Source organism: Cupressus sempervirens, chromosome 4 (assembly GCF_028749045.1).
Source record: "Cupressus sempervirens isolate cs-2001-9-10 chromosome 4, ASM2874904v1, whole genome shotgun sequence".
Classification (NCBI taxonomy): domain Eukaryota; kingdom Viridiplantae; phylum Streptophyta; class Pinopsida; order Cupressales; family Cupressaceae; genus Cupressus; species Cupressus sempervirens.
Window position 1 is genome coordinate 76,008,198 of NC_143121.1, and position 27,654 is coordinate 76,035,851.

The following is a 27,654-nucleotide window of genomic DNA, read 5'->3' on the forward strand; positions in this document are numbered from 1 at the left end:
CTACTTAATTAATTAGAGGCACTTTTCTTATTTAATTAAATAACTTCATTTAATTAATTAGGAATGACTTCCCATTTAATTAAATAACTTTGTTTAATTAATTAGAAGTAAGTTCTCCATTTAATTAAATAATTTCGTTTAATTAATCAAAATAGGCATATTTATTAAATTAAATAAATTTAATTCCATAGTACATTAGCCTTAGGATATAATTTAATTTAATTAAAGTGTAAATAATTAATAATTAAATTAAATATTAATCAATAGGTTTAATGGAATAGGACTTTAGGATTGGTCAGAAATAGACCAGAATTGGTATCATGGCAATGAGCCAATTTTGGGGTATTACAAACACAACTATGAGAGTGAATCTGAAGCTAATGGAGATTGCTTACATGGATTGTATTGTTATTGATAAGTGAATCTAAGTAGATTACTTAAGTTTTTTTTATAAGAGAAGATTAATTTCTTGAAGGGTTGTCAAGTGAATCAAGAACATAGATGACAATGCGAAGCTTATTAGTGAAGCAAAACATGTACTGAACAATGACCTAAGCTTGCAAAATGAGTTGTAATCATACAGATCAAAACCTATTGTTTCTTTCTAATCATTGTAAACAATTTGTATTGAAATTTTTTTAACAATGGTTGACCTAACAACCATTTAAAAGACTTAATAGTTTATATAAATCCTTAAACAATGTGACATTCTAAATAGAATGATAAAAGTCCTCTAACAAGGCCACTCCTCACAGGGTGATTAAATCCTCTAACCAAGTCACATTTAACAATGTGTATTGTAAACCTTTAACAAGGTTGGCTCCTAATAGAGTTCACTTTGAAAGAGTGAAAAATTGGTTACAAGTTACTAGCGAATTTTTCAAAATCGAGCTTCCACATAAAATCATAGTGTCAAATGTGTATTAAATGATTTATATGTTTTATATTTGATTATGTTCACATTCAACAAAATATGTTGTGTTTGAGATAATAATTTTATCAATTCAATAGAGACCAAGCAACTGAAGGATAGGTAGAACAATGAATATTTTATGTTTAATTGTTCAAGTGGTACTTATGGTCCTTGAGTAACTTATTCACACCCCCACCCCCCTGACCCCCCGCCCTGCAAATTTTTCTAAACATATCTAACAGTTTAATATCATTAAGTTTGATGGAGATGGTGATGTAGATTGTAATGCCTACCCCTAGTTTGGTTTTCATGTTGGATTGCCATATTCTTTTAGGCCAGTTTTATGATTATGTTTTATCATTAGTAGTATTTGGTTACTAGATTTGATTGATGTTATATCATACTCAATTTATATATTAGATGAGCTACCTAATACAGAGTTATTTCGTCTATTTATGACTATCCTTTCGATAATTATACATGTATGTTTATATAGTGATTTTAGTTATTTCATGATGATAGTTAAATGAATAATTTATATGAAGTTTTATATGGTTACCCCATACTTGCATGTGTATGGTGTACTTGCATGTATTACTTTATGTTTGATGTTTATGATATAGTTGAGGGAGGGAATCATAGTCACCTGCTAGTTAGGATTTGCACAATGCACCACTCCCTATGATTACCTATTTAGTTTAAATTATATATATATATATATATATATGTATACATGCTTGAATTTTATGCAGGTTGCAAGTACCAGGCATCATCTTTCCTAAATTTACAAGATGAGCATGCCCTATCATAGTATCTCAATGGTAAAGGAGGGTAGATAGTTCTTGACTCCAAACCATAACCCTAAGCCAATTTTCCTACAAAGTAGGACAAGTATCTGAGTTATTTACCCTTTTGAATTCCTTAAGCGATGTAAATTCATGATTTTGACCATTGAGATTGATTTAGTATTTTGTACTTTATTATTGGTTTATGTATTTAGTCTTTTGGGTCTATTGTGATTTTCAGTTATCATTAAATCAAATTAAAAGATAATTTAATGGTTTAATTTAATGAAAATTTTATAAAGAAAAATCAATATTTAATTAATTGAGAAATTAATTAAATAAAAGAATTAAATTTAAAAGATTAATTAAAATTCTAATTTTAGAGTAATTATATTTATTTAATTCAATAATAACTTATTTAGGAGTTTTATTTTAATAATAAACTCTATATATTATTATTAGTTAAATTAATAAATATTTTGTTAAAGATGTCTTGTGATTGAATAAAAGAGAGAAAAAATTAATTTAATAAAGATTATTTTAACTAAAATGTATAAATCTTGCACATAAAATTAAATAAACTAAAATAATAAAGAAAAAGGTCACATGATTGCAAAATCGAAACCTTGATTGGAGAAGGGTCTTTATTAAGAAATCAAAGCTCATTTCTCCACACACAGGTTTGGACAAGCCAATTTTTGAGAAGAGGGTTTTGAAAGAAAGGGAATTTGCTTGTGATTTCTGCACATTCATTTGTTTAGCATTAGATTCAAGTAGGATCTTGTGAATTTTGTGTAGTAGTTTCTTTCTTTGAAATCCATATCTTCTCCATGTCTGAATAGAATTGTTTTCACAATTTATTCGAGTTGAAACCTTGATTGATAAATTTATTATTCTTTGTTATGCAAACCATTTTTAATAAATTTTATAGATCCATAATTTGATTGATTACAATTTGGATAGGGTTTGGAAAAGAGATCAAAATTTGATATACAAAATTCAATTGGTTGTTCATGTTTTTCCTATCAGATCTACTACATAATTTATTTATTTTTAAATATGTTTATAAAAATTACCACAATAAATTTTATATATATATATATATATATATATATATATATATAAGGATATATATAAGGGAAAAGTGGCAAGCCACTATAATATTTTATTAATCTAATTCAAAGAGTTCAATTGGGAAAGAATCAATGAAAAAAACCCACCATTATCCCTTATATATACATATTTTTATATATTTTGAAAATATTGAAGAAAACATAATTACAAAAGGGTGTATCAACTACCACCCATCGATATACCATCAGTTATCAAAAGCTGAATATCAACCCATCCAAAATTCTCTATCAATCTAGATTTTCAGCACGATCCAAAATCTCAAAATTAACTAATCCAGAAAGAAGGCCAAAACTCAAAAACATACCCCCTATTTCATTCTTCCATGTCATTGTAACCATGAAGAAACTTACTACCAAATTTAGGCAAACCCTCCCAAATGTAGACACCTAAATCTGATTACATCGCTTCAATAATCCTATTTAGCTATCTCTAAAGGCATCATTAATTAAATTCTTATTTAATTAATCCTTTTCCATCCCCTAGCTAATTAATTTAAATAATCGTCTACAGTCCTAATTGATAAATCAAATAACCCACTATTTATCAATTAATCCTATTCTCCTATCTAATTCCAAAACCCTCATTTATTAAATAAGTCTATTTGATAAATAAAGCCCTCAAATCTAATAGCCCCTAACCTATCCTAAATCCCCCCATTATCTTAAATCCACCCCATCCACCCATACTAACTAAGCTTAGCCACTAACTCACCCACCCTCATCAATACCATCCACTTGCACATCTCTAACATCCCTAATATAATCCTAACCCAAGCCTAACCCATCCCCTAATCATTTGCACATTCCTAAGTGAGCTTAAGACTTTCCTAAGCCAAGCCAAAGTCTATCCCCTCAAAATATCCCAACCACCAAGCCATAAATGCTCTTACAAGCCCATTTATTGCTCTTACAAGCCATTATGAGGGTATTTATGAGCTTTGAGCCTCTTTTGTTTACCCCTCAACCCCTCTTGCTCTAACCAATGACCCTATGACAGGTGTCACTCCCTGATTGGTGTTAAACAAGCATAATCCATGTGCTCTCCTTTGAGTGCATCCTAGCCCTCCCTCACCATCTTTCCATCCTTGCATCTTGGCCCTCCATTCCTCCAACCCTTGGCCTATAAATTGAACCTCCCTCCTTCACTAAAATCATCCACCTTCATGCAAAGTCATAATACTATTTTGAGAGCTCATAAAATAACAAAATATCATTATAATGCTGAAATACCTCCATGAATCAATTGTTGAAACCTTGCCTCATTCACTCCACTCATCCATCTAAGCTTGAGCATAACTTGTGAGCATACAAACCTTAAATTAGGGATGAATCTATTGTATCATGATGTTATACCATTAGGAGCCTACCATTCTTGGTTTGCTTTCTTTTGTGGTGATAATAATTGGTTCTATCTTAAGTGTTTATTTATTTAGTATTGTTAATACATTCCTTAATATCTAGTATTCAATTTGCACTACTAAACTAGGTGATACACCAAATAGCTTGACTGCCACCTTCTAAAGCACCTTGCCCACCACCTAAATTAATAACTGAATCATGCCAACCACCACTATAATCATTGTGAGGCTCCCAACTAGAGCACATCTCAAAAAGGTTAGGAGACCAACCCGAACCAACATGAGAAGTCATGCGTGGAGGGACATTTGGTTCAAACACTGAACTCCAAGCATATGTATCATGAAGTTGAAGATTTACATTTCCCCCACTCAGCCCCTAAAGATGAGATAGATTAGAAACCCTTTGTAGATCAATGAGGGCATAACCCACCTTCTTAATTCTTTCTTCAAACTGAAAGCCAAATGAATGAGAGGCAGCTTGCAATGCATTCTTCATGTGGATGGAGCTATGATTATCTATTGATTTCTTGATGGCTTCAAACAAAAAAAACACTCATGCTTGACTAGTAGCTAAGAGTGTGAAAATAAACCTCCCACTAAAGCCATACCATTCTAGAGATCATACTATTGCATAGCCAACAATAATTTATTAACTGCATTAATAATAAATAATATTGCTCTGATAATTCTTATAACATATTATAACTGGGAATAAGTGAATTCCTTATATTTAATAGAGGGGGGTTGTCTTTTTTATGTTTTTTTATAATTTTTTAAATAATTTTTTTAAAATAATATTTGAAGGAGGATATCAGGGTAGTGACCTCCTTGTCCCCCCTTCTTGTATTGCTTCAACCCCCCCTAGTTTTTAATTTAAAAAAAAAACATTATTAATATTAAATTTTGGTAAAATAAAGTTTTATAATATATTAAATATTAATTATTATGTTAAGTGTTAAATATAATCATTAATTGTTATTATTAATAAATAATGTTAATATTTTTATTAATAATTTAATAATTATTATAATATTAATTTAAGTTATCATTTAATATTAATGATATATATATATATATATATCATAAGTTTTGGAAATTGAGTATTTATTTAAATCAATAGGGTATAATTGTGTTATTTTACTTTAAATCTAATATTGCTTTAATTAAATAATCATTTCTTTGTTAAGGGGAAATTTGTAACTTTTGTAAATGGACTTATGGTGATACTTTTTATGATGAAGTATGAAAATGTGAACCCTGTTGTTTAATAAAAATTGTATGTTTTCAAAACCAAGAAAATCTATGTAACTACACTAATGGAGATGTATGTTGTATTGCATGTTGGGTTTCACATTTGACTTAGTGTGTTGACTATTAGGATAAAACCACGGACAGAAATAAAAACTACATGCAAATATAACCAATAACAAAAAATAATAGATCACATAGAAATGAACACAAGGCACCAAGATTTAACATGGTTCACCCAATCCCTGGGCTACTTCCACCAAACAGCAAGTCTGATCTTATTACAATCTAGTGATTACAACTTGATTACAATCTGTAATCCCTTAAAGCTCAATACCACTACAAGAAGTAATTTTGCATCACAACATAATGAAAATACCTAACCCTAAACCCTTTTATACAAGTATTTTATCTGTTTTAGGGTTATAACATGTCAGCCATATGTCGGCCATAATATGTCAGCTACAATGTCAGCCACAGCCCAACTAATTATGAAGTATGTATAGTACTTTCCTAATCAGTCACCATAATCTAACAATCTCCCACTTGTGGACTGATCAGGCTCCACACTTAACAACAATCTCCCACTTAGAGACTGATCCTGTAGCAATACCACTATCACATGGGGCTCCCACTAGATCAAACCACCTTAGACTCTACTATTTTTTTATTCATGTTTAGTCTAAAAGACCAACTAAAGTTCAAGAGGAGTTCAGCTTCTCCCTTGTTACAACCTTTCTCAACATATCTGCTGGATTGTTAGTGGTATGTATCTTCGCCAGCTTTAACTGTCCATCCTCCAAAATTGATCGAATGAAATGGTACCGTAACTGTATGTGTTTGGTCTTAGAATGTAAAGCTGAATTCTTTGCAAGATGAATGTCACTCTGTCTATCTGTGAAAAAATAATTATCCTTCTAAGGATGTCCCAATTCTTTCAAGAAGAACTAAATCCATATCATCTCCTTGGATGCCTTTGTAGCAGCAACATACTTTGCCTCTGTAGTGGATAGAGCATTAATCTTCTATAACCTAGAAACCCAACTCATGGCTACCCCACTAATAATAAAGACATAACCTATAGTATTTTGCCTAGTATTGATATCCCTTGCTAAATTTGAGTCAACATAGCCCTGCAAATCAGTAGTGGAGCCCCCAAAGTGTAAACACTTATTTGATGTTCCTCTCAAATATTTGAGAATCCACTTGACAACATTCCAATGCTCAAATCCTGAATGACTCATAGACCTACTAATGACTCCCACTACATGTGCAATATCTGGCCTAGTGCATACCATAGCATACATCAAGCTTCCTATAGCTGAAGCATAGGGTACCTTGGACATCTTATCCTCCTCTTCTTGTGTCTTAGGACACATCACTTTAGTCAATTTTAAATGACCAGGTAAAGGTGTGCTGACAGCTTTAGCATTCTCCATAGGGAAATGTTGCAACACCTTCTCAACATAATCAGCCTAAGATAGCATCAATGTTCTATTCTTCCTATCTTTGCAAATCTTCATACCAAGGATTTTTTTTTCTGCCCCCAAATCCTTCATAGCAAATGCATGTGCTAACTAGCATTTTAGCCCTTAATATGATCCATGTTAGACCCAGCTGCAAGCATATCATCAATATATAAACATAAAATAATGTAGCTATCATCATCCAACCTCTTAAAATAAACACAATAATCTGAATGACACATGTTATAGCCATGCTCATGCATAAAACTATCAAATTTTAGATACCATTGTCGAGGTGCTTGCTTCAAGCCATATAAACTTTTCTTCAATTTGCACACTAAGTTTTTCTTACCTTTGACTTCAAATCCCTATGGCTGAGCCATATATATTTCTTCATCCAAATCACCATGAAGGAAGGCTATTTTAACATCCAGCTACTCTAAATGAAAATCTTCAGTAGCCACAAGACTTAAAATAGTACAGATAGAAGTCATTTTAACGATAGGAGAAAATATCTCATCAAAATCAATTCCCTTTTTTTGTGCAAATCCTTTTACAACTAACTTGGCCTTAAATCTTTTCTTACCTCCTTCCTCTTCTTTCAACCTATAAACCCACTTATTTTATAAAGCCTTTTTACCTGCAAGCAACTTGCACAAATCCCATGTCTTATTCTTTAGCAAAGAGTCAATTTCATCTTTCATTGCAGACTCCCACTGAATCTTAGTATCCACCTGCATAGCTTCATCATAACTTTTAGGTTCACCAGCATCAGTAAGTAAAATAGAATACAAAGAGGAAGAAAATCTTTGTGGAGGTATAATTTGCCTCGTTGACTATCTAACATTCACTAGTGTGTGTGGTATTTGTTGTTGCAGTTGTTGCACATCATGAGGAATGGCTAGAACATCAGCTTTTGGAGTATCATCTAGCACTACATAATCATCTTCTTTCTTCTCATGTTGCTGCAACAGATCTTTGTACAACACTTTCTCATTGAATATGACATCCCAGATTCTTATAATTTTATGATTTTCAAAATCCCAAAGCCTATAACCAAATTCATTAATTCCATATCCAACAAAGACACATTTCTTTGATTTAGCTTCTAGCTTGGTTCTATTTTCAGAGTCTATATGAGCAAAAGCTTCACAACTGAAGGTCTTGAGAAAAGAATAACTCACCTTCTTACCAGTCCATGCCTCCTCTGGAATACCACAACCCAAAGGAGTAGAGGGACCTCTATTAATCAAATATACTACAGTATTGACAGCCTTTTCCCACATGTGTAAGGGAAACCTAGCATGCAACCTCATGCTCCTTGCATGCTCCATTATAGTCCTATTCATGTGTTCAGCCACTCCATTTTCCTGTGGAGTCCTTGGAAGTTTTTTGTTTATGAATACCATTAGTGGAGCAATAATCTTCAAATTCATGACTACAATACTCACCACCATTATCAGATCTGAGACATTTTAATTTCTTACCAGTCTCATTTTCAACCAAGCATTTCCATTTCTTAAAAGTTTGAAATACATCAAATTTTTTTCTAAGGAAATAAATCCATACTTTTTTAGTTATGTCATCAATAAATGTAACATAATAATGAGAGCCACCAAGGGAAGATACTGAGCTAGTCCCCATACATCTGTATGCACAAGTTCTAATTTCTCCTTTTTGTTTTCCTTCCCAGTCTTTACAAAACTCACTCTCTTTTATTTTTCATACACACAACTTTCAAAGAAATCCATATTCACACATTTTAGACCTAGAAAAACTTTATTTGAATGAAGTACTTCCATACCTTTCTCAATCATGTGCCCAAGTCTGTTGTGCCACATCACTGTATCAGAATCTACAGCAGCTATTTGTTCTCCTTGCTCAACTGTAGCAATTGTTCCTGAACATTCATTTTTCTCTAAAATAATCAAAGTAGAAGGAATAATATGACCTATACAAAGATATAAGGTGCCTACTTTCACACCTTTTTCTACTACAAGGGAACCTTTTGAAACCTTCCAATTTTTATCATTAAAAGTAACTACACAACCCTCATCACCGAGTTGCCCTACTGAAATTAAATTCCTACTTAGCCTTCGAACATGTCTTACCTCATGTAGTAGCCAATGATTCTCATTCTACAACTTAAACTTAATTTTTCCATTTCCAACAATTTGACAGGGTTCATTATCCCCCAAATAAACAAGCCCAAAATCCCCTTGGACATAATCAATGAAATAACCTCTATGAGGTGTAGCATGAAATGAAGCACCAAAATCTAAAACCCATGAATCATCAACACTTTCTAAAGATAGAAGCAAAGCATCCTCTTTGAATTTTTTACTTCCCACATTTTCCTCCTTGTCTCCATTTGATTTATCTCCTTCATTTTTCTTGCGATTCCAACAATCTTTATTTTTATGACCTGGTTTCCCATAGGAGCAACAATCATTCGATCCTCTCAATTGAGACCTCTTCCCCTTTGACTTTCCTCTTGATTTCACACGATTTCCAAAGTTACTTCCTCTCTCAGTCATTCTACCCCTACTTTGTGCATTCAAAGCACTTCCTGATGTAGATCCACCTGAGGATTTCCTACAAGTTTTCTCACTCAAAACAACACTGATCACATCATCATATTTTAGGGTACTAGATCCAGGAATAGAATTACTCATAGCCATTACCAAGCCATTCCAGCTTTTAGGAAAAGAACACAAAATCAAGAGAGCCCTAATTTCTTCATCAAAATTGATACCCACAGAAGATAACTAACTAGTAATAGTATTAAACTTATTTAAATGATCTAGAATAGATCCACCTTCTGCCATTTTCATATTAAATAAATGCTTCATGAGAAATACCTTGTTTGGAGTGGAGGGCTTTTCATACAGTGTCACTAGGGTTTTCATCAAATCTTTTGTTGTGTTTTCTTTTGTAATATTAAATGCCACCAATGGTGCCAAGCATAACCAAATGCTTCTGAGTGCCTTTCGGTCTAAAAGATCCCATTCAGCATCTGACATAGTTTCCTAATTATTGGCTTTGCCTTCCAATGGCTTCCATAAATCCTTCTAATAAAGATAGTCTTCCATTTGCATCTTCCATAACTGAAAGTTCTACCCATTAAACCTATCAACCCTCAGCTTACCCTCATCTACCATCACTCCCACTCAACTGTGAGACTCCCACTTAACTATGAGACTTTCCTACAGAGGATAACTGAAAGACAACCTCGCTCTGATACTACTTGTTAGGATAAAACCACAGACATAAATAAAAACTACATGAAAATATAACCAATAATAGAAAATAATAGATCACATAGAAATGAACACAAGGCACCAAGATTTAATGTGTTTCACCCAATCCTTGGGCTACATCCACCAAACAACAAGTTTGATCTTATTACGATCCAGTCATTACAACCTAATTACAATCTGTAATCCCTTACAGCTCAATACCACCGCAAGAAGCAATTTTGCATCACAACATAATGAAAATACCTAACCCTAAACCCTTTTATACAAGTATTTTATCCATTTTAGGGTTACAACATTTCAGCCATATGTTGGCCATATGTATAGTACTTTCCTGATCAGTCACCATAATCTAACATTGACTAGTTTTCGTATGTTTACTAGAGACTTGGGAGTTTTTGTTCTACGATGATGTTTGGTTATTATTTGTTCACAATCTTTTATACTTGACCATGGTGATGTATTCTAATATTTTCTATGATGATTTTTTGATTAGATGTTTGTAACTTGCTTTCCAATTTCTTGTATAGAACTGAGGTGAATGGGGTGACTTTTTGAGTGTAACCTTTGAGTTTTGATCATTTATCTTGTGATGCTTTTCAGTTGGTTGTTTAGAACTAAGGTGATTATTGTGATTGGTCATTAGGTGCTTTCCAATTGCTTCTAAAGTATTAAGGTGAATACTATGTTTTATCTATAGGCACTTTCTAGTTGCTTATAAAGGATTGAGGTAAAAATTGTGATTTTATGAGTTGTACTTTTATGAGGCTAGGGTAGGTAATCTTTGTGTATGTTGGGAAGTGGCTTGCCATGCAATGTAGAGCCCTAAAGAGGTTTCCTAGATAACCCATTGTAAGTTGTTTTAATAAAATTTCATTAAATGAGAGTAAAATAAATCAATAAGAGTCAGTATTTTTTCTTGCCTATGTCTTGAGTGCTAGTACAACCTAGGATGGGAGTAGAGAAGATGCTTGGTTGTGACCTTACCTTGTTAGTATGCCTTATCTATATGAAAGGATATTGATGCTACATAGAGATACTAGAGGGGTAGAGTCTAAAGAGGCTGCTAGGTTAACCTTAGACCTAGATCATACGATGATACTTGCCCACTTGCATAGTAGATTTCCTATGTGTCTTTGTTGCCTCTAGGTTTAGATGTTACTTGTGTCTTGGTACCTTTGAGATAGATTGCTTTTAGAATTTCCTTGACCTATATTTTTTTTATGACTTATCTCTTGATAACCATTTGGGACTTGAGATTTTCTCATCAACATAGTGGGAGTGGGCCATTTATGTTCCATGAGGTTGAATGGTAACTTGTTTCTTATACCATTGAGATCTGATAACTAGATGTAATTGTTGGATGTACATGTGTAGTTGTTCCATTCTTCCTGATCTTATATGTTATTATGGGATGGTTATATTCTATTGTATTGTGCTTGATTATCTGGGATTTTATGAGATGATGTATTTTATTCATGATGTATATTCTTTGATATTTTCATACCCTGTCACTTGTACAATGGATGATTACACATTTTGGTTATGCCAAATGACATCATATGAAATTGTATATTATTTAATTGGATTCATACTTGTGGTTATTCTATGATGTAGATTATGTTATGAATCCTATTTTAGTATTAATGAAACTTATATTTATGTGATTCACCATCAAAGAACCCTTAAGAGATGTAATTTTTGTTATAATAGTTTCATTTATTATTTCTTCCACTATGTTTTTGAAATTAAAAGTGACCAAAAGCAAGGGGGTCAGCCCAAATACAATCAAAAAGCTGGTAACCAGCACATTACTAGCTAGAAATACCAATAGTCACAAAATTCACTAAGAAAAGATCCAAAAGTCTGCAACCATGAACAAAGACCAGCAACTAAGCTAAAACCAAAAAGGAGACAAACTAAGTATTAGATATCCACATTGTCCAAAAAGGTACCCAAGCCAACCCAAGTCTCAATTACAGCTGATAATTGGAAAAACCAATACTACCAATAAAGTATTAAAAGACTTTGGATCCAAACATCCCGGTAACTAATAAGAACATAAAAAAACTTACTTTTCCTTTTTCCCCTTCCCATTTGCATGTAGTAGGATCTAGGTCCACTCATCAACAAGAAACTTGAAGAGCAACTTATGATCCTCCATGTCCAAGCCCTTGTCCACCTTTTCATATGCTAGCAATTGAACGGTTGATGCCGCAACATGGGTAACTTTAAGGCTGAATTTGGAGAAGGTGAAGAACCCCTCTTTCAAAGCTTTGAACCTTCTTTCCAGATGCATGTATTGCTCATCCATCACCTTGGTCCTATCTTTAGGCCCCGCGTCTCCCTTTGCAACAACCTCCTTCATATTCTGCACCTGTAAGTTATCCTGCAAAACCTGTGGGTTAGAGGAAACCTTCAAATTATCCTTAATAGGGGATGAAATGGTTATGGGGGAATTATACTTCTTGTTGTTCTCTTCACAAAAGGTAATAGGTTTGAGGGAGAAGTTGGAAGACACATGGGTGGTCTCCATTTTCCTTGCTTTTCCATCAAATCCCTGTGTTTGAGTATCATCCACCGACTTGTTCCCATAGTTAAAACTTTTCTCCCCCTCCTCATTACCATCATCCTTGGAGTTGGAAATATCTTTCTCCTCCCTTCTATCAATTTTTTTTCCAGAGCTATCTTCTTCAACCTCCTCCATTGGGTTTCTAATGGACTTTTGTTTGCACCTAGCCTAGGAATGGGCAAGCCTACCAAACCTCCTTCTAGGTTTACCCCCATTATCCTCCCCCGAATCCTCTCCAACAACGTCCACTAATTTTTCAATTTTAATCTTCTTGTTTCCCTTTTGTTCTAAGGCTATATTGAATTTTTTCTTTTTCTTAGTTTCCTTACTAGGGGATGGCCTAGGGGTGTGCATTTTCATCTTTGTACTTGAACTCTGGGGGGAGTTCTAACCATGGTGTGGGTTTTCCACAACCACCTCTCTGAGGGGACACAAGGCGAGGTGAAACTGATAAAGGTAGAAAATTAAACCTTGATGAATTATGGTAAAATTTAAACCTTTACTCTTTTTTTCCCTAACATCAGCAACCATGTCTTCAAGAGAGTGCAAAAGGAAAAAAGGAACAGAAATGAAGTACCTATTTCTAAAATGATTCAATAGAGGAAAATGGTAGTAATAGTATACACCAAACCTACCCTTTAGTTTTAGATACCTCATAAGGACTAGGCACACATCATCCTAGGGAGTGGGTAACTTATCTCTTTTAAACCTACCCCTATAATGAATTGGCACCTCATCCTCCATGAACAAGCTATTCATGTTGGCCTCATCAGTAATTTTGGTAACTTTCATCCATTTTTTTTCCCTTCATGGAGAGGCCAGTCACCATGGCAATTACTTCCTCTATGACTTGGAAGGTGATACCATTGATGGTAACCTTCTTATCATTCTAGCTATTCAGAAACTTGTGTGTGCAATTCTCATCATATCCAGCCATTGACATCATGTAGGGAAAAAAAACCCCCTTCCTTTAGTAAAAACCAAGTAGCCATTATTTCCTTAAAGTTCTCAATTTTTTTTGGCTCCAATCAATTCAAGGCCCCCCCCATTTCAATTTCTCCAATTTCTATCTCCCCTTCTTCAGAAATACGCATTTGAACTTTTTTGGCTTTGATCTTTCTATGACTACACTCCTTCTTAACTCTTTTGAAAAGATGAAAATAAAAAGTGCAGACCCATGTTTGATGAGCTCCAAAATCCCATACCAAGTTATTATGGGATTCATGGATGTGAAAAATTATAATTTTCTCACCCCAATGATTTCTGACACCTTGATTAATAATATCTTTCGTACTTCCCTTTGGAAAGAAATTTGAAACTTGCAACAGGTTTCCATAACTACGAAAAGATATTTTTCTTAATTCATAATCACTCCACTTACCGTTTGTATAGCCATGTCTACCCTTTATTTCCAAAATGCAATACTTTAATTTAGTGACTAAAATAACTGTCTTGCAAAATTTGGCCTTACTTTTAAAGTTCATAGACATCATCTTGAATTTTTTGCACATTTTTCCTTGGATATCAACACCCTTAAATCTTCATTGACATCAGCTAAATTCTCCCAACATGTGATTGCCATTGCATTAAACCCCATGACAGTCGCTGCGTCTACCACTTGATTACCCTCCCTGTAGATATGCTGCAAGTGGGCCATTTTCATTTCATTTAAGATTTGCTTAATATCCAAGATGATATTTCTAATCTTCCATCTCGATCTGGTCTCCCCCTTAATGAAATCAATCACTAATTTGGAGTCCCCTTCTATTGTTAACTCCATAATTGTTCTTTCCCTAGAGAGTTGAAGACCCCATAATAATGCCATAGCCTCTACCACATTATTGCTACCATTCCCCACCTTACCTATGTAAACCAACAACACATCACCATTCATGTCCCGCAACACACCTCTAACTACTCCAAATCCTCCTTTTACAACATCATCAAAGTTTAGTTTATACTATGTTATGATGGGAGGTCTCCATTTTTTCTATTGTCTCCTCCTCCTAGCTAAGATATCAAAATGGAAGAAATCCTCTTGACAACCCCAATTTTCAGCCACCAGGGCTTCAAGTTTTCTTGGCTCCTCCTTTGGCATTTTACACTTAGCCACTCTTAAATTTTCCTTTAACAATTTATTCATTATTCCAAAAACCACTTCCACTGTCTTACTTTCCTCCCTAAATATCTTGTTATTTCTTTCTTTTCATATGTGCCAGCAAACATATGGTGGAATAATATTCCATAAAAAAACTAATCTTGGGTGGTAAAAGGGGCAATCCCAGCACTCCACAAACTAGCCCAAGTTATCCTTTATAACCCAAGCGACACCAAATCTTTCCCAAACCTTAGTTGAGATCCCTAAAGAAAATTGAAATTCTATGAAAAGGTGGGAAATACTTTCTTCCTTTTCCTTACATAGACAGTAATGGTTTGTCATATAGAACCCACTTTTTTTCAAATTGTCAAGTGTTAAAAAATTTCCATGCTATGTCGTCCACCAAAAAAAATTTATTTTAGGAATAAGGTTAGTAATGCATACCTTACACCATAGAATTTTACTAGGATCCTTACTTAACATGAAAGCATATGCAGATTTTATAGTGAAGTTCTCATTTGGGGTTAAGTCCCAAGCCATAATATCCTCCTAAGGCAGTAAGGTGAGTCTCTATTCTTTTATCAATTCTTCCAATTCCTTTAAGATAACAACATCCTTATGTGAGTAGCCCTCCTTATGAAGCTTCTTCCACCTCATCCCCTGATCAATATAGTCCCCAACTGTTCCCCCTATATCCTCTTTGAGAAGTTCCATTAAACCATTGTATTTACTCAAGGCCAATAGTTTCCCATCCATCCAACTGTCTTCCCAAAATCTGATATTGAAGCCATTCCCCACAATCCACCTCAATCCTTCTCTCAACAAACCTCTATTCCTAACAATATTTTGCCAAATCTTTGAACCTCCAAGGAGGTCATTATTATATAGGGTCCACCCAAGGGAGGTATTAGACAAATATTTAGCCTTCATGATATTTCCCCATCCCGTGTCTCCTTCTGCTAGTCTCCAACCAAATTTTGTGAGGAGAGCTTTATTAAGATCCTTCAGCCTTCTAACCCCTAAACCCTCTTAAATTTTGTTTTTTACACCTCCTCCTAGTTGACTAAACTCAATTTATCTTTCTCCTCTATCCATGACCATAGGAAATTCCTTTGAATTCTCTCAATTTTCTCTCCCATATTTTGGTTGATTTTGAAAATGGATAAGAAGCAGATAGGGATTCCTTGAAGAGTAGTAGTGAACAATTGTAATTTTCCAAAATTACTTAATATCTTCCCTTTCCAACCTACAAGCTTCCTTTGAATTCTCCCCACAATCATGTTTGAGAATTCATTACTTACTTCCTTAGTAGTAAGGGGAAGACCTAGATAGGTGTCTGGGAGGCTAGTAGATTGGTAATCCAAGATTTTCCTATTCCTTCTTTGAAGTGAGGCTTTAGTGTTAAAGAAATAAATCTTACTCTTATGGTAATTCACCTGCTACCCTGATCTTTCTTCATAATTGTGTAAAATCATCTTCCAAGCTTCTGCCTCCATAAGTGAAGATTCCCCAAATAGGAAGGTATCATCCACAAACTATTGTATAACCTCAATTTCAACATTAGTAGCTAGTTTAACACCTTTAATATACCCTGTATTAACTAATTTAAAGAAAGACCTTCCTAAAACTTCAACTATCATAATGAAAAGATAAGGAGAAAGTGGGTCACCCTCTCTTAAGCCTTTCTCTACATTCAAGTTACCCTAGGGGGAACCATTTAGCAAGAAATAATATTGTACTAAGCCCACCATCATCATGATTAGGTTAATGATCCTATTACTAAATCTTATTCTTTCTAGAACATCATGAAGGAAGTCCCAATTGACCTTATCATATGCTTTAGAAATGTCCAACTTGAATCCCATCCTAGGTTGCCTATTCTTTTCCATTGAATGGATAACCTCATGGGTGGTTATAGCTGAATCCAATATCTGTCTTCTTGGCACAAATACTTTTTGAGGACTTCCAATGATTCTTTCTGAGAAAGGCTTTAATCTATTCACTAAAACCTTGGCAAAGATCTTATAAATAGTATTACATAAACTTATAGGTCTAAAGTTAGGAAAATTAAAAGGATTTGAATTTTTTGGAACTAAGGCAATAAAGGTCTTATTTATTCTCCTTAGTTGTTTACCTATTCTAAAAAAATCCCTAGTGGCCCAAATCACATCTGATTTAACCACCTCCTAAAAATGCTAGAAAAATGCCAGAGGGAATCCATCTGGTCCCGGGGCCTTAAAAGCTTTCATAGAAAACACAAACCTTTTCACTTCCTCTTTCGTGATATTACCAAGGATTGGACTATTTTCCTCTTCTACAAGAATCCTTGGGATTGAATTAATCAAACTTCTCCTGATAACCATGTTCCCAGTAAAGTTGTCTTTCTCAAGTGCTTTACTAAAGTGTTCAACCACATGTTTACCCATCTCCTCTTGCTCTTTCAAAACCCTTCCCCCTACATCATTCAGTCGATATAGTTTTTCTTCTATTGTGGTTGATTACTGACCTATGAAAAAGAGTAGTATTTTTATCCCCTTCCTTTAGCCATTGGATTCTAGATCTTTGTTTCTAGAAAATTTCCTCCCTTTGAAGGATCTCTTTCCACTTCTTTCTATACCTCCCTTCTTCTTGCATATTCTCCTTTGAATTATTCCCTTCTAAAATGACACCTTGGAGTTTTTTGAGCTTTTCCTCCACTTCACCTTTAATTTTAAATAAGTCACCAAATGAACTTTTAGCCTAGGATCTAACCTTCCTTTAAATATTATCAAGTTTCTGAGTAAGCCTATACATCGCGGTACCATCTATCCTTATGTTCCACTAATCCTAAATTCTTTCTTTGAATTCCAAGTGAGACTCCCACATTATTTCATATCTAAAAGGTTTCTATCCCCCTTTAATACCATCCTCCCAATGGAATAAAATGGGGGAGTGATCTAAAACTGTTATGGTGAGGTTCTCAAGATAGGAATTACCCATTCTAGTCCAATTCCTTGACACTAATAGTCTATCCAGCTTAACCTGGATAAGATCCTATCCTTTCCTATTATTAGTCCAAGTATATGGGTTTCCTAACAACTCCACATCCATCAAATCCAACTTCCTCATGAATGCATTAAGGTCTTCCAAGCTCTCTGAACATTCTTTGTTACCACCTAGCTTTTCTAAATGATAAAGGGGAGTATCGAAATCACCCATACACATCCATTACTCTTCCTTCATAGTTTCAGTAATCCTAGTCAGCTTATCATATGTTTCCTTCCTCCCAATTATGCTATCAGAGGCATAGATATTGATCAACCTCCAACAATGACTATTAGATTGGAAATAGTTGATAATGAATTTTTTTTTGTTCCAGGCCTCATACCCCTTCATGGAGTTCAGGTTCCACATGGTGGCAATATCCCCTAAGGATCCATTCACATCCATATGTAAGTACCCAGCCCTCGGCTAGATATAACTTGCTATTTTAACAAAACTTACACTAGACATTTTTGTTTCTTGTATTAGCACACAGTCAATATTTTCCTAAGAAGTAATTTTTTTGAGAGCATATTGCTTCTAGGGATTATTTAATCCCCTCATATTCTAGGAAAGGAATTTCATTTCTTACCTTTTGTTACTATCTCCAATGCAAGTTGCTTACCACTAGCCACATCCCTAGTAGTTTGCTTTATCCTAGTTACTCTAATCGATGATCTTCTAGCTATCCCTAAGGCACCTATATCTTGATTCCTCCCCCCCCCCTCCTCTTCTTCTTCTGCACTTCCCATTATCCATTATCCTCATCCTGAGGAAAAGAAGGGCTCATCTCCTTATCCATCTTATCAATACTTGCTAGTACTTTCGTAGCTATCTTGGCCTAAGAAGATTTAACCATCCTCAAAGGGGTGCAAATTGTCTCCCTATTTTCACATCCCTTGGAAGGCATTATTAGCTAGCAATCCCCAACCTATGTTGAGGAGCCCAGGTGAAAGTGGGATACCCCCATTTCCTTGGAAGGAGTATCCTACTAGCCATCCCATTTTTGAGTTGTTAAGGAACCCAGGAGAGAGTGGGATACCTCAATTTCCCCTTCTTTTAATAATGCCTCCTCTAAAGACCTCATCTTATGTGAGCACAGAAGATCCTCCAAATCGCTTTTGAAAGGGTATTCATCTGAGTCCTTCTTATCCTCCATAGCAACCCTCCCCCTAGGAATCAAACCATTTTCTTGAGAGGGGAGAAAAATGGAGAAATTCTTAGAGGGTGTCTTTACTGCTTTCTTGGACACTTTAGAAGCCTTCCCCAAGGTTTCAATAAAAATCCCTAGTGAGCCCTCCTTCTATTTATCTTTCCATATTTTAGCTTTGAAATCCACTATAAGGTGGCCAAATTGCCCACATCTTTGGTAGTAAAAACCTACATTCTCATACTCTATGGGCTGAAATCTCTCACCCCATTTAGTCTTCAACATAAAAATAGTAGGTAGTGTTCTATTCAGCACTACATTCACACAGAATCTAGCATAGACAAGCCTCGATTTTTGCATTGTCACTTTATCAGTAGTGAAAAAATGACTAGAATAATTCCCCATCCACCATAATATCTTTTCATCCCAAAATTCTAGGGGGGGACTCGATAATCTTACCTAGACAGGGGCAAGTTTTGTTAGCTCCAAGCTAGCATCAAAGCCTGGATGTCATCTAGTTAGAGCCAAACAATGGTTCCCAAAATACCAAGTCCCAGATAGAACAATATTGAAATCCTCTTCCATGGTAAATTTGAAACAAAATAGTCCACTAGGCATAGTAGAAACACTTACACTACCTTTGGCCTTCCACTTCTGATCCACCCATTTCCATACCATTTCAATAGTAGGATGAAAAGCAACAAATCTGCCAACAACACAAAGTTTAAGGCCAGAAGTCACATTGTCCATAATACTATCAGGAAGTGCAATCACTGGGCCATCTTGACCATGAGTTATCTTGGGATTCTCTGTATTAAGACTGGTCCTCGAGGTACCCACAAGTGCACTCTTCCACCTCGACAAAGAACCTACATCTAACTTTTGGGATCCCCCCAGTTGACAGAAAGTAGAGATTCCACCCCCCAAAGCAGCAATGTCATTACATGATAGCCCACCCTCCAAAGTAGAACTATCAACACAAGATAGCCCATCAACACCAATGGACCCACAACCATTCAGCAGGTCGACCAAGTCTCTACACACCACAATGTTATCTCTTGTTGTTTAATATTTAAAGAAAAAATATTTGGCAAACATAGTGAAACTTTAGGTTAATTTGTTTTAGATTCCCTGGCAGGGCATTACATAGATGGAGGAAAAGACTAGAAAAGGGATAGATAGAGATAAAAAAAGGAAAGATGAATGTGTAGAGTAGAGATTCTATTTGATCATATCTAGTAAAATATATTTAATATGGTGTTCTTTATGTGACTTTTTCTTAGAGATTTTTACATTGTTAAATTTTCTTGAAAATATATTAATTACAAAAATGATATTTAAGTATTTCAAACAAATTAACAATATAATATATCTCGTGAAATAAAAAAATTAATTAAAAAGTAACCATATATATATTTATTTTTAAAAAAACATTTTACTAGCCAACAATAAATCATTTTGATTAATTAATTTTTTCTTTATTCTATAATATATTATAATATGTATATAATAACAAATATAATAATGACGTTATTTTAAAAATCTAATCATTTAGATTATACAAAATACAATATTAGATATAATAATCATCTTAATGTCATTAATTCTCTCTAGTTTGATTTTATATTATAATAGAAGTATATACCACATTCAAAATTCAAAATTCTTTAAGTTTGCATTCTCCAATTTACATACTTTTATGATGTTTGAATTAATCAAAAAATCTATTACATAATCTAAATCATTAAATAATCCTAAATCTATCAAAACTTGGTTATAAACAATTATATTACTAATTATTTTGGTAAGGTAATTTTGTAAAAGGTAAGTAGTAGGATATACTCATAGATTACGGAAATCCACTCACTATGATTTATCAAACAGCTATGTGTACCAATTAAAGAATTAAAATATGTAAGTTAAATGAAATATCTATTAACATACATGATACTATGAAAAAATATTAACATTAATGATACTATGAACTTCTAACAACATGCAAGTTATAATTTAAAAATTTATTAACATACATTGTACTATATAATTCTAGTAACATCCAAATCATGTTCCTCTTTCTTTCACTATTTCTCCATCTCTCTCCCCATCTTTCTATCTTCTTATGTTTCTATTCAAAGGTCTTTCTATTGGTTATGCCTAGATTAGTATTAGTGGATGCATATTTTATTAAGTGCTCTATAGATAATCAATTGAACCACATGCACTACTTTAAATTATGAACCAAATGAACTATATATAATAGCTCTTTGGCATACCTATTGCATACTAAGGTGCAATTTCTAGTTATAATTTTATGGTGAAAAATGCATAATTCATAAAAAGATGGCAATTCAAATAGAATTGTAGATTCATATTCATAACAAGTGCTCACATCCAAAGGTATTTGTGTAGTTGTGATGACCATAAATTCTAAAACTTGAACCTGGGAAACAAATAGAGTTGCACTTAGGGATTAGTGTGAGCTTGACTTTTTGTTAGAGTTATAACTTGACAGTTCATGCTTGTCAAAAAAAAACTCAAAGACGACCTATGTTATTGAATTGGAAGTTTTCAAGTTATTGGTTAAATAGTTACAAAAAAATATTATTGTTCCATTTCCTTATTTGTACTAATAATTTAACAATGCCAAAATTTGGAGGGATTCATTATTCATAAAAATATAAAATAAATCAAATTAAAATCAAGAAACCTAGGGTTTTCAAAAACAAGCAACAACCGTATCTTGATGCTCTCTCGAGTATTTTCTCTCCCAACCCTCATCATGCAACTTTCTATGAAGGATCATGATGACTTTCAATTTAAACATTGCCACCTTAGGGAGACTCATTTCTATATAGAGGAAAAGTCAATATTCTAAGGGAAAGTAGTGGTCTAGCCAGAAAAACCTTTCTTTGTTAACCCTTAGTTCCTTGATCATCGATAGGTAGTTGATGCTAAGCACTCACAATAGGATTTTGGGGAAAAATTGTGACCTTGGCATGGTTCATCCTTTGAAAAAGGGGAATCATCAATGCAAGTTACAAAACAACTTAAACAATATTTGTGGTAGGATGGAAACAATTCAAAGTTTTCGATGAATAGGTGTCATTAAAATCAAGGCCAAAAGAAAGGGCTCAATAGAATTCCAAAACATCATCATGAAGACATACAACCTATTTTTTATATCTATCAAGGGTTTCCTTTAGATCCCTCATATCAACATCTACTGGCCACACCTAGGGTAATGCGTTCAGGCCAAGAAACAATAAATTTCCCTTTAGATCAGCCCCATGATCCTCTTGTTGAACCCCATGGTATGGAAGGTTCTAAATTAGTTCCTATTTCTTCAATTCCTAAAAATTTTACTCAGGATCCAACTAGGGTCCCCTTCAAACCAATTAAAATCCACCAAGTGTGGAGAAAGAAGTGAGTGGTTGATTTAAATCCAATTGATTCTCATGTGCAACCCACATATCAATTGACAATTACACTTCCAAGTCATATGATACAAAACTCTATTGATTTTCTTTGGAAAATCTCTTTAATTAGTAAGTTTTCTTCTAACTCTCTACTCTTTTCTACTATCAAAGATTGGGAATTTTTTGTCTTGGCCAGAGTTGAGGGATATTTTCCATATTGATTCATAATCAAAATTTTTTGTATCTATTTTTAATTCAAAAGCATCTAGGGCTCTGGTTTATAAGAAAAAAGATTGGTTTTGTTCAGGGTCGGGGCTTTTTACTATGATTTGGACCCCTAACTTCAAACCTCAATATGTTATGACCCCCTTTTTTCCACACTAGATTTCCTTTCCTTGATTACCTCTTGAGTGTAGGGATCCTTAGATTATCAAAATCTTTGCTAGAAAATTGGGAATATTCCTTAAACATGATCTTATACCATATGATTGCCCTCACTTGGAAGTGAGAGTTCTTTTGCTATTAGATTTGTGGCATCCTCTTCCTTCTCATTTGGCAATTAATTCTCAATGGGGTTTATGGGACCGGTCAATCACAATATAGAATGAGCAAACAATTCATAAATTTAAAGATAGATTGGGTCACTTTAATACTCAATGCCAATATTCATATCATGACATACGAGAAGTTTTCTCAAATTAGAACACAGATCCTAATTTATGTGTTCATAAAGCTCCTATAGACCCATTTTATAACATGGATATTATGTCTTCTTCTCAGTTTTCCACTTCTTCAGTAGAAAACTAGAGTTTGGTTTCTTTCACAATAGTCAAACTTTCTATGTTTCTAAAGTTGATCTTACCTTTTATCCAATTCTTGTTAGTTGGGATGAAACTTTTTGATGAATTCCCAGCATTGAAATGTTCTTTGCATTATTTATATTTGGATGGTTTGGAGCAGTCACATTCAAAATTATCACTAGTTTGTTAGAAAACAAGGAATGTTCTTTCCAAGAGTCAATATGCTAATTGGAAAACTCTTCAAATTGGAGACTAGATTGTTTCTATAATTGCTAATTATATAATTTTTGGTATATTAGAGGAAGAAGAATTCAACATAGAAAATCAAGTGAATAATGATCTTGATGTGTTTCGCAAAGAATTTTAGTATTGGAATAGTCAAATTGCCCCAAAGAAAGATTCTAGTTGTAAGACTATAGAACTTGAAGAAACTACATGTCAAGCTGATAAAATAGTTTCATTTTTGGAATCATACACTATTCATGATCCATTAGGTGTTGAGGATTGCTTATTTCAACAAGTGGTTATAAATTTAGATTCTGAAAATGAGGAGATAATTTTGAGGGAACCTAAGACTAGTAAGGAACAACCTGAATCACAATCTCAAAACACTCCAAATAGTTTTGATCATCACCAAACTTTTTCAATTGCTCAATCTCCCTCCTTTTGACCATAGATTAGCAAGACACCCAAACTGAAAGGTCATCCTAAGGGATCAAAGACTAGAATTGAGATTTCTTTAGGTATTCAGACCACATTAGGTGATAAATTTGTAGTTAACAAGTGAGTGATGAGGAGAACAAATTTTTCTCCTTGTCAACATTAAAAATTATCTCATGGAATGTTAGAGGCATAAATTCAGCTGACAAGAGAAGCAGGATTCAACAGTTCATTGAATCCATGAAAGCTAATATTGTGCTATTACAAGAGACAAAATTATCACAAGATACATTTCAAAAAACATTAGCCAAATTGCCAAGTGGTCTTCATTGCATTCTCCTAGCACTGGAGCTTTTGGTGGTCTTGTTGTTCTATGGAATCCATTAAAAATTTAGGGACATCTTATTTAGCAATGCACAAATTGGCAAATGCTGCAGTTGTCAGATTTTGATGTTTCTTTCATTTTGATCAATGCTTATGGTCCTACCTCTACCCAAGATAAGCTAAAAGGTTGGGATAAATTATCAATGTTAAGTCAGTTTCAAAAATCCCACCAAATTATCCTTGGGGCTGATTTCAATGCAATTTTGAATCAAAATGAGAAAGTTGGTGGCATTTTCCCACCCATTAAAACCATTCAAGATTTTCCTCAATTTGTGGACAACAATGATTTAATGGACATTAGACTTTCTAATGGTAAGTATACATGGACAAACAAGAGGTTTGGCTTCACACAAATTGATGTTATGTTGGACAGGTTCCTTCTCTCACACAAATGGAAACTAGGTAATTTTTGTACTCAATTAGTGATCTTGTCATCACCATACTCTGATCATTTTATAATTTCCCTAAATATCAACCAATCTGCATCTCTAGATCATATTCAGTACAAGTCATCCTTTAAATTTGAAAGTATGTTGTTGCATCATCCACACTTTCTTCCACTCTTAAAACAATGGTGGATCAATGCTCCCTTTGTCCTTGGGTCTAAATTCCATTAATTTGCCAAGAAATTGAAACATGTTAAAGAGCAGATCAAAATTTGGAGCCAACAAGTGTTTAAGAATGTATTTAAGTAGAAAGAGGTTGTCAAATTTCAATTGGATGAAATTTATAATTCCATAATTTAACATGGAATAGATAATGATAGTTACATTAAGAAAAAAAATATTCAACTTGAATGGGAGGAATTGTGTAGTAGGGAGGAAGAGTATTGGAGACAAAATTGTAGTAAAGTATGTCTATAACAAGGAGATAAAAACACAAAAAAATTCATGCCTCAGCCCAACAAAAGTGGGCAACGAAATCAATTTTTCAAAGTATGGACTCAGAATCGGGTACTATTTTAACTAATGCTTAGCAAATCAAAGATAAAGGTATCAAGTTCCTTAAGAGCCTTCTTGCACTAGCAGAACATCCATTGCCCTTGCCCTCACAAGTAGAGGACTTCATTCAGCATATACCTACAGTGGTATCCCCCATTGAGAATAATAATCTTATGGCCATGTTCACTATTCAAGAAGTCTGAGAGGTTCTATTCTCCTTTCCCCCAAATAAAGCTCTAGGACTAGATGGTTTCACTACTCTCTTCTTTCAAATTTGTAGGGATTGTATTGGTTGGGAGTTTTTAGTAGTCATTGAGAAATCCAAAAATTCAAATCTATGCTAAAGTACATTTCAATCATTTCAAGAACTAAGGAGCCCAAAACTTTTGTAGATTTCCACCCAATCTCACTTTACAATTTGATATACAAGATCACTAAAGCCATCTATTTGCACCTTTAAAAAATTCTTCCATTCATAATTTTTCCCAAATGAGGTGGCTTTGTTCCTGGTAGAGAAACAATGGAGGGTGCAATGATAGCTCATGAAATCCTTCACTCCATTAATAGTAATTAGTCCTCCAATTTTGTGATCAAGTTAGACATGCAAAAGGCATATGATAGAGTCTATTGGAAATTTATTTTCCAAGTTCTCCAAAAAATGGCCTTCTCTAATCATTGGTGTAAGTGAACTAAAACATGCATTTTGGGGGCTTGGTTTTTAGTTATTATTAATGGATCAACGTCGAGTTTCTTCTCTTCCATGCAAGGTGTCCGACAAGGTGATCCACTTTCTCTGGCTTTATTTATCGTCATGGATGAAGCTCTTACAAGGATTATTAAGAACCATCATTTATCTAACAAGTGGAAATGAGCCAAAATTGAGGGCACACCAGTTTTGATCAAACATTCTTTATTTATTGATGACACACTACTATTTGGTACTTCACAAGTTTTAGAGGCCAAGCAGATAAAGAAAAATTTACAACAATGTTAAGAAGTTTTAGGGTAGAAAATAAACCCCCAAAAATAAAAATAAAATCTTATTTAATACAAATAATGTTATATTAGACAAGATAGTGCATATTTTGTGGTTTTTTTAGGACTTCTTACCTTCCACCTATCTTGGGATTCCTTTTTTTATGGGGTCCAATAAGACAAGCATTTGGGATGGCGTCCTTCAAAGAATTGAGAGAAAAATTGTATACTATAAAGTAAGATGGTTGTCCATGTCAGGCAAAATCTTTCTTATTAAGTCAATTCTCTTTGCAATCCCAAATTACTACTTGGTCATCATGCAAGCTTCGTCATTATTCATTTCACAAATTTAGAAAATTATTAAGGGCTTTCTATGGGTAGGAAATTTGACGAATGAAAAGAAACTTCCACTTATTTATCTCCAAGACATGGCACATATTCCTACTTTATGAGGAGCTAGAATTCATGATTTGACAACAAGGAATAAAGTGTTTGGGGGTAAGTTGGTTTGGAAAATGTTTACTAAATCACAATCAACATGGTGTCAAATAATGCAAAAGAAATATTTAGACAATAATGACCCACACAGAATATTCTCCATGTTGGATCCTCCCAAGGGTTCCATTATTTGGGATTTTATGATTGAATCTAGAGACATTGTGTTGATCTCATAATAGTTTTGACAACTGACTGTCAAAAAACTTAAGCTATTTGTTAAGTTCATGCTGAGCTAACAATATATGTAGAGTATAATATATGTACAAGTGCCAAGTTGCAATAGATGCCAAGTCAAAAAGTCAGTAAGTGCCAAGTCATTCAAGTGTTGAGAAAACAGGTAGTGCTAAGCAAGTGTATGTGCTTAGTAAAAAATAGGTGCTGAGAAAGATAGAATTATAGTTAGTGCCGAGTATTAGTAAATAGCAAGTGCCAAGTGATAGAATATTCACATAAGATTTTGTGGCTTCACAAACTCATTTGTAAATCATATTGGATGACAACTAATGGATAGATCTTGAAGCTTAGTGATAAGATCAAATCTATTTTGATTTCCTATGTAATCACCATGCAACCAATCAAATAATTTGAATGCTAAAGAGGAAAAAAGGATGAATCTTAGTCATAGATTCATACCTAAGCCTAAGTCACGAAAAACTATTAAGGAGGAAAAAGCTCCATAATTTAGGTATTGAATAGAGAGATGACTGAGTGAAAGAGAGAGAAGAATAGAAGGTTGAAAAGGACACTCAAGGTGACTTAGTAAAATAGAGAAATTGCAAGATCAGTTGAGAGGAACAAAGTATCAACATTTCAAATAGCATTACATTAGCTCAGAAAGGATCAAAGTAGAATGAATTGAACAATGATCTAAAATCAGCAATTGAAGATTGTAAGTAATTAGGTCAACACATTCTACTATACTCTCTAACAATTGTATTAGCAGAATGAAAATCCTATGGAGTTAGGTTGGTTTAATAGC